Here is a 9,588-nt window from a genome sequence, read left to right as displayed (position 1 = left end):
AAACATCGTGAAGAATCGTGAGCAGTCAGGCGCTGAATATGTAAATGCAATGCAATGTTCCTGTAGGTTTACGAGAACGGGGCGCACGTTGTTACTTTCTGAATTTTCCAAGTCCGTTAACAGGATTATTTGAGTAGTTACATCTTTATCTCTCTGGAATGGAGCCCAGGGGCCCAGGCGCCTCAAACATGATTGGGTGACACGGGTTTTAACATGAAGTGTTTCTCGTTTGACCTTCGCAACACTTGTCCTCTATAAATCTTACCCTTATTGGATCATGGTAACACATCCAGTTGCCGAAATGTGCAGAGTTTCTCAAAAAGTTTTCCCGCACCGCATAGTTGAAAAAATACAAACAACGTACGGTGGTAATTACTGGGAGTAGGAAGCTGAAAAATTATTTATGGATTCCCATAAATAATTTTTCAAATATATCATCTTTAGTTTTTTTATTTAGAAACGACATTCCAATTTGTTTTACGGAAACGGGACTCCAACGAGAGCTTCAGTCGTTGGCGGCGGGCTGCGACCGTCATGTAAGTGATAAAGACGTTTGTGGGCCGCGCGTTCAATCTATAAGCTTCAATATTGAACATAAAGTGTGAATATTGACGCTTTAAAATCTCGCCTACCGGGGTACTTAGTGGTGAAAGGTCGAGTATTAAATGTTGATAATATTTACATGAATGATATCGCGGGTCATAACATAAAGGGTAACGTGAGTATTGAATATCTTGTTTTATTATGTAGTTTAGTAGTTGATTGCTATTTTGTGTAGTTGTTTTCAACCAATTAATGTGAATTTAATAAGACATACATGTACAAAGTGGCGTCGTCTTTGCGTAAACAATATTCTCTTACTAAATTAGAAGAGTAAGCAAAAAAAGCGGCACATGCTGTGATCGTCGACGTGGATTGTTTTAGACATATCAGTGTGTTGTGTAAAGCCAAAAGAAAAAAATCTAAAATATGTCTTCACATAATCATAATTAGTTATTCCTTGAATACAATAAATAGGTCTTAATCATCTGGGTACAGTGTACATGTCGTTTGGAATTACAAAAATTCGGAAGAAATATAGACGGCTGTCTCTTCGCAGTATTTTTTATTTTGCCTAGTAGAGGTCATAAATGGACCCCTTTATCGCTTAGGGCTGAACCAGTATACCCTGTATACTGATACCAACGTCCGTGTGGCAGGTCCGCGGGGGGCTCCCCCGAGGCCCGCAGCGGGCGGCGCGTGCGCAGCTCCGTGCGACAGCGCGGCGGCCGGCTCGCCGTCGTCGCCGACGTGCACGCCGCTCAGCCGTATGTACTGCTCTTATTTACTACTCTTTTAAATAATGCTTATTGAATTAAGATTAATTATCACTATGTTGGTACATGAATAAGGTGTTCATGAGCTCATTTGGGAGGCGTTCATGGAGTCGAAGACAACATGAAAAGGCCCTTTAGTAACTTTTGTTCCAAAATGAGATGGTTGCAGCTATGGAGATCTGTCCCTTGATGAACCATTGGAATACACCAACGGACAGCCCTCCACAGCTGCCAAACTATTGCCAGGGAGGGATTTACGTGATCTATGTCATGCGAATGGGATACTAGTGGACTGGATTACTGGGCTATGGAGCAGGCAGGCAGAGGGTGATTCGCTGCTCATTGGCTATAAAAACCCTCTCCATGCACATCACTTAATTACATTCTAAGTAACTACTCGTCACTATAACTAAACTATATTACCGCCTGTGTAGCTAAAACACCGGACTGCTAACTGCGAAGTCTGAATATTTACCGCCGTTTATAAAACTTACTTATTGGAAATACATGCAAGATTATCTGCAGCTGAATCACTTCTAATTCTTTAAGATGGCAAAGTGAAATGCGTGCGGGAAATTTGTGTTAACTGTAGCCGATATATGCGGAACAAGTCTTCGACTGACATTTAAAACTATACGGCAAAAGAAAGAAAGGTAATAGGCGTAACTCCTTTTGTATCTTTTTAATCATTGATTAAGTATGTGACAAGTATACTAGATAACAGCAATTACCAATTTACGAGACCTATTGAAAAACGAATAAAACCGAAGCTAATCGAAGGATAGAGTTGAGTTTCATCTGCCCGAGTGGGTTTCCGTGAAAAGCCCATGTATTTCCATGGAAATCGGTAAACCACCAAGGCCGGGGTGTGACCGGCGGAGAGGCATGGGTTTGTCAGTGTAAACAAACATTGGATGGAGGTCGACGGCCGCCCAGAATGAGCGGAAGTTCGCGGAGACTCCGCCAGTGCTGGCATCACGCTGATGGCGCGGGAAACAAATGCTTATTGATTACAAAAAAAGAAACAAAAGAACCGCGGAAATTTTCAATCGCACCTCGTGATAGTATCGCTTTAGATCCGGGAGCGTCGTGATTGTGCGGGCTTTTGTTGAGGGACGATACCGCTGGGGAGATTAGGCAAAAAATAATTTGTTTACTTAAACAGCAGTCTACATGAAACTTATAGTGAAGATTTTAGTGATAGCACACACGAGAGAAGGTGAAATATGAATTGAAACAATAAATAAATATTAAGACGCTGCTGTTTAAACTGGGTTATGCTTTGCGATAGTCTCCTATCTTGCTCATTTGTTTTCATAAATGTAAATGATGCTAAAGCTTGAGGTCCGCTTTTTACTAACTACGCTTTTTGTAAATTATCGTCCGGTGAAAATACAGCAGTGTAGTTTGTTTCGTCGCTTCTTCTACACCTGCGCCTTGGAATCGGTAGAAAATATAATTGTTGTTTAGTTGTGTTGACGACAATAAGCGATACCATATGTGCAATTTTGAAAATAAATGTAAATAACAATTGCATTATTTCCAGAACCCCGAAGCGACGCCGCAGGCGGTAGGCGCTTCTTGTAAGTACTCATTCATTCGGTAGAAGATTGGAAGTAAATGTTTTCGAACTCACTCACATGAGAAAAACATCGCTTTTTTCCGTTCCTTTTGAAACACATCGCGAAGACAAGTTATATATATATTTTTGTTAACATAGTTGTGGTTAGCTGAAAGCTATTTCATATACCTATTTTTAGTTATATTTTTGTATGATAGGTATATCTTGCACGTATTTTGTTATTAATATGTCTTGCACGAGGTGCTTATCTTAAAATGGTTGATTTGATAAACCTACCTAATTAATGTAGTCGCTAGTTTAAACCATGTTTGTTTGTTACACTGTTGTTAATGGACGCAGATCACTTATTCTTTTTTATCTATAGGAATAAGTGAATTTCTTTCCTAATTAATAAAACTATTACATCAACGGCTACGTTGTGATCATAAACCGTAGTATAAAAATAGTTAAATTTTGAACTTGATAAAATATTTTTGATATTGCTATGTCAATGATTAAGATTTTACTGAATATTACTTTATGGTGTCGAAAAAGGTTACTCAAAGCTAAACTTAATTATAAGTTAAGTATCAAATCATGAATTGTCGAAAAGTAAAGCCTCTGCTTCTTACTAGCGGCTCATTAGTTTTGTATTCTAAAGACTTGTAATTTTGTAATACCTAAGTTAAAACTATAAAATAAAGACTAAATTTGTTTAAAACTTTGGTATTTATCTTAAGCTACCTGTATCAACATTGGCCTCGGTCCTAATTATAAGCCTCAATTTAGGAGTAGTAAGTCCGGTAATGTTGTTTTTAGGAGAGTTAGCTTCAGTGGTACCTTAACAGGTTGCAAGATTGCATTACACGAGGTGAAAGTTCTTGCTTTGTTAAATCAAAATATAAAAATAAGTATATCTGTACTAGTAGGCTAATACTTATATAATGACAATTGTGCCTAAATGAAATGAACTATAAATATCCGTATTTTCGAGAAGTCCCGTATCGAGAAGTGATCCTTTTTTAAAAACCTACAACGGTAAGTTCATCTGTTACACCACAATTGCCAAAATAGAGAAACCAAAAATGTCAGTCAACCGGTGACCTCACTGCCGTGGGAAGCCTTGCCTTATGACTAAGTGGTTTTTGAAAATTGAATTATGTCAGTAAGAGGAAATTGTCCGCATTTGAGCACGCGCGTTCCCATTGACGCGCGCCGGGGAAATGCTGCGCACGCGTCACCGCGCGTGGATCGGAACGCAGCAGATGAAACGCCGCTGTGACGAGGCTCGCTCTATGGGAGTTTAATGAGTGGACGATTCTTTTATTTTTGTGCTACTGTTTACGTCATATTTCTTATTTGTCACTGGACATTACGGGTAGCGAAATACACGCGTTAAATATTTTTGGTAAACTTGCCTTATGTTTAATTGCCAATAAATTAATACGAGTACATTCAATACATGGTATCCATCGAAACTACCTTTACTGTTTGAATTTTTAGGAATTTTCTTCAAAAATCTGTAAGTATTAGTACCTAGGTAGGTACTCCTAATTTTACAAATTTATAAGTACTATTATAAATATCGTGCTTAAGATATAAAATTTGAGTTTGTATTTCTAATTTTGGTTATTTTTAGAAAGATTTTAATAAGTATACGTAAAATGTCGGCAAACAGCGCGGGGCGGGGGCGGAGCGCTGTTAGCGCCGCCCACTGCGCGTGCGCACGCCTTCACAACTGAACACGCACCGGGCATTGGCACCTACACGACTTTTTTAAATTAGGGGTAAAGAGAGTTTCTTTCTTTTATAGTCAATAAGTCTTATAACAAAGAATAAGGCAATTTGAAACAAACACGTAATTTAGATTTTCCTCAAGGAAAATGTGGGCGTAGACGTCACGATCTCGGATGGGATTTGGTGACATCACAAGAACAAGTAGAGTGAGTTGGTTACGTGTAAACGAAGCTATGATGATTGTATTTTGATGTTTACAATAATCAAGATTCCTGCAACTTCATTAAAAATTCTAACATTTTCTGGTGAAGGATATCGTCTGTCTTTATTTTCCTTGTGGATACGGGCGCCAATAGAAAAAAGAATAAGACCACTCCATTCCTTTCCCATGGATGTCTTAAAAAGCGACAAAGGGGTAGGCTTTAAATTAAAGATTCTTCTTTTTGAATCTCAACTCTATCATTAATCCAAACACCTGAACCTGACCTATCAGTTTTTTCAAGACAGTTGACTCCGTGTACCCCGCAAGGGATAAAGACGTGATTATATGTAGGTATGTATTATTCTATTTCACAGGAAATATTATACCCAGTAGTTCCGATATTTTAGATTCTACTTCGATTTTAAGATCGACAGAATATTTTACACTATGCAAATCTTATTTTCTAATTTTATAAACGGTTTTGGTCGTTTTTAAAAACTAACCGGTTACCTATTTACGACGTCGTGTCAGTATGATCTTCTATTGGCACAGCCGAAGTCTAGTCAGTCACAGATTTTTGTTTTGGAAAAATTTTAGCTCTTTTTTATACTTATCTTAAACTGCGTGAACAAGACGTTGGTAGGTTCACTTTGCCTTCTATTTTCGGTTTTGGTTGTGGCCGGAAGTCATCCTTGCTTACCTGAGTGCCAAGCCCGGTTCGGCTCGGGAACTCGCCAGCTTCCCGTGCAAGGCCACCAGAGGGCAGGCAGCAGACGCGCCCCGGGCGGCTGCTCGCCCTTGAACTGGCCGAGTGACGCCGTCGTCGCCGCCCGGTACACTCGGGCTGCTTTTATATTTACATTCAACTACGTACATGATTGTATGTATGTAGCTTTATCCGTTACGGGGTAAAAAAGACTCTCTCAAGGTGTCTCAAAAAGATAAAACGTTTGCTGAAGGAGGGCCAATTCAGCGGTATGGCTTTATTGAGCTATACTATAAGTGACGGTTGTTACAATATCGCTTAAAGAGAATTCCAAGTTTATTAGCAAAATAAATCGAAGGAGCTCCATAAAGTGTATGAGAACCTTTGTTACATTTTTATGTAGCTCTATTATCTTTTTATCCACAACTGCTTTTAATGATTTAAGGAAACATCGAACTGATAAGGTTTTGAAAGATAAAAATAAAATTACTTATCTTTTTCGAAACTTAAAATTGATAATAGGCCGCTTTCGTAAAAAATAAAGATAGCCCATTAAGTCTTTACAATTGTCTTCCTAATGGGCTACGTTTATTGTGTAACAACAAATAAACTTATTTCTGTTGAGAGAGTGACTAACAGATGTACTAAGATAAGTAGTGCGTAACGATATACATAGATAGGTAATATCCATTTTAAGGATTTATGATGAGATATGATGCCGTGTGGTTCTCGGCACCAATAAAAAAAATAGGACCTCCATCTCATTCCCACGGAGCTAACAACCTGTCACTATTTGGCCTATGTGTCATTTCAAGGCTCTTGGCTCTGTCTACCCCGCAAGGGATATATACGTGATTGTATGTATGACTGGTTTTGTCCTTCGATTGCATGTTTCGTGACGAAGCAACCCGGGATCCGCTTTTGACTGCCTTGTAAAGGAATATAAATCCTGAAAACAGTAATTCCCATTCTGCGGCACGGTGGCATTTGAACTTAGAAGGGCACATTTGTAAGAAGTAGGTAAACTAATTTTTAGAATCAAATATTATTTCATTAAATTACTTTCTCGAGTGTACTCGATAGTAGTTAGACAAAGTACGCGAAATTACGAAAGGTCGACAAATTGTCCTCGTCGGCACACAGAATGCGATGGGCAGAGTACTACATACTCAACCATAAACATATAAACAACTACGCATTTCCCTACACTTGGAACTCGACACGATTATATTATTGTAATTGGTACATATATTATATGTACTTTTAAGATTTAACGTGGTCTTTTGGTAAAGTAATAAACAATCCTTAACGAATTGCTTCAGAGAGAGATCCTAGAATGGAAGGCATACATACCTATATACGGAAAATCACGCATTTTTCCCGGGGAGGTAGGCAGAGTGGAGGAGTTTACTGGATTTTAGCATAGAGGAATATTATTATTATACATTTTATCTTTAGTGGAAATAATATAACATAAGAGTTTTGTAAATTACTTTTCTTATTTTTTTACTTGGGAGATTTTGAATGGTACGCTTTGCCAGAAACCACACGGCTGCAATAATAACTTAAATGTCGGTAAATAAACAATAATCTTATCACGACTTAGCAATGTAAACAATCTGATTACCTCACCCGCCCGCATCGCAAGATGTGTCTCGTGCTAGATCGGCCGCGGAGAGGGTTTTCACCGCGGGAGCAGCCGCGGGCGAGCTGCCAATAATTTTAAAGCAATGAGTGCTGCATAATGCATGTTCAATTTCAAATAGTGCATTATTAAGAATCTATTTTTTACTTGAAGTAAAAAGAGCAAGAAAAGACTTGAACAATGGGTTTAATTCAACTTTACATAACTTAGGTACATAACATTATTACGATCACTGAATGTTTATTTCAGCTACAACCGATGTTTTTCTGGTGAGGGAAAATATTGTGCTCCTTCATGCACATTAGGGAATTGGATGTGTAACCATGATCCCATAAGGGTTAATTTCTTGTGCGAAAGTTGCAAAGTCCAGACGGAAGTAGTAAAAACCTGACTAAGTTCGAGCCGTGGCTAGAAAGATGAGGACAGGGATTTACTCCAAGAATATGATGATATTTATTTTGGCTTACTCCTACTTATAAGATTATATTAAAAAAGATATAGTATACAGCAACACATGTTCTACAGCTATATATGCTTCAACCAATGGTTTACATATAGTGACGTCTATATCCCTCACGGGGAAACAAAGCCAACACTTTCGAATAGACTGTACGGCCACGTTCAGCTGTATGGCTTGGAGATGAGCTTCGAATAGTGCCGGTTGCTAGCCCATCGCCTAAAAGGACAATCCCCATTTCATATACTTTGATTAATATTTACAATCTGTAATGTAAGTAAAATTGTGTATTAAAATCGAGATCAGGTGGAAAACTACAGGTCCCGTGGTAATCTCGAGGAGTCTAAGCAGACAATCGTCGTTGTGGGTCACATTTCCCATCCGCAGGAAAAAGGCCGTCGGGCGCGGCGGGGCGCCTGGCAACGGAACTTCCACGAAGCTCACAAAAGCTCGGCCTAGTTAATTGGACACCTGTAGCTCGCGGGACGATGGATAACAAGCTAATAGGTACTATGATTTGTTTGTGTTCGGATCTGGGATTGTCTGATTGTGATCACTATGCGGCGATGGCAGCCTAGTGCGGTCTCTACAGGACCTTTTCATAGCAGGTGGCTTTTAAGGCTTTCGTTTTACACTTTGAAAGGAAGATGTTTTTTTTATGTTTTTAATGCTTGTGAAGATTCTGTTTAGAAGGATGGAAAACTGCTCTATGGTTATCCCTCGCATGAGAAATTGACATTCATAGCATCTATTTTATTTATTTGCTTCAAATTTATTGTAGATAACTTAAGGCTAGACAAAAAGCAAAACGAATATAATGAGCGATAACCCTTTGGGAGTTTAGCTAGGGTATAAACTGTATATACTTAATCTATTTGATATCTGTGAAAATGAATTGAGTGTTCGCATTTTCTTGCGCTGGGTATAACACCCAGAGTGTCAGTGGCTCACCAATAATTGCTCCCCGGTACACGTATGGATGATCGAATGGTGACTTATTGCATTATGTAAGCGAAAAACTATGAAAGTTTCGGCGGCGGCTGTGAGTCACGGCAGCGCTCGCTGAATCACGCTCAAATAATCATTCTTATTCTCCCAATTACCGAAATAATATAAAGTTTTACAGTGTGTATAATATAGCTTAAATATATAGTAATGGATGAAGAAGACTGATCAAACAACCCACAGCCAAATTTCCGTGCGGTACAACATTTCATTTCTCGAGGCGTGCACTGAGAGAATATTTAAAATCCTACGGGAAAGAGAAATAAGGAGATTTGTGCGCAAAAGTTGTAGGTATGTTACACCTTGTTACAGTGCATACCATTTACTTTTTTACTAAGTAGTTATCAGTGTAAGGTTAAGTAGGTATTCTTGATTTTAAACTTTGGCGTTGCATTATGCTCGCGCACGTTTTTAATCTTTTTGGCCGAAATAAAATAAAGGTACGTCACCTATCGCATTAAATATCTGTAATAGTAAAGTATTCTTGTTTCAAGAAGTGTTCTTATATCAGAATGTTTATCGAGATATTAAGTTATAAAGTCAATCCCTGCTATATATCAGTCTCAGTGTTAAATTTAGTTCGGTAGTAAAACATTTGCTGGTTTAAAAGTATAAATTAAGTAGGTATGTGCTTATCATTTATGAAATTATACAAGGTATTAATTAATGAACTGTTCTGTTGAAGGCAGACAGTTATATTTGAGATAAAAGTTTCGTCTTAATTAAAGTGTTACTCTTGGTAATTACTGAATTTAATTTCAAAAACTTAGGATAAAAATATTTAAGGAATAATTAAAAAGAAAACATCAGTTTTTTTTAATGAATTTTATTATAACAAAGTGTTAACTTATAATAAATACTTAATAGTTGCCTAAGGTTCCGCCGCCTGATACAGGGGCGGGAGATCGCGGGGCGAGTCACTGGCATCACATCTCGGGCACGCAATAAATACACTCGCG

Source organism: Amyelois transitella, chromosome 11 (assembly GCF_032362555.1).
Source record: "Amyelois transitella isolate CPQ chromosome 11, ilAmyTran1.1, whole genome shotgun sequence".
NCBI classification, from domain to species: domain Eukaryota; kingdom Metazoa; phylum Arthropoda; class Insecta; order Lepidoptera; family Pyralidae; genus Amyelois; species Amyelois transitella.
Note: the sequence above shows the minus strand (reverse complement) of the source record.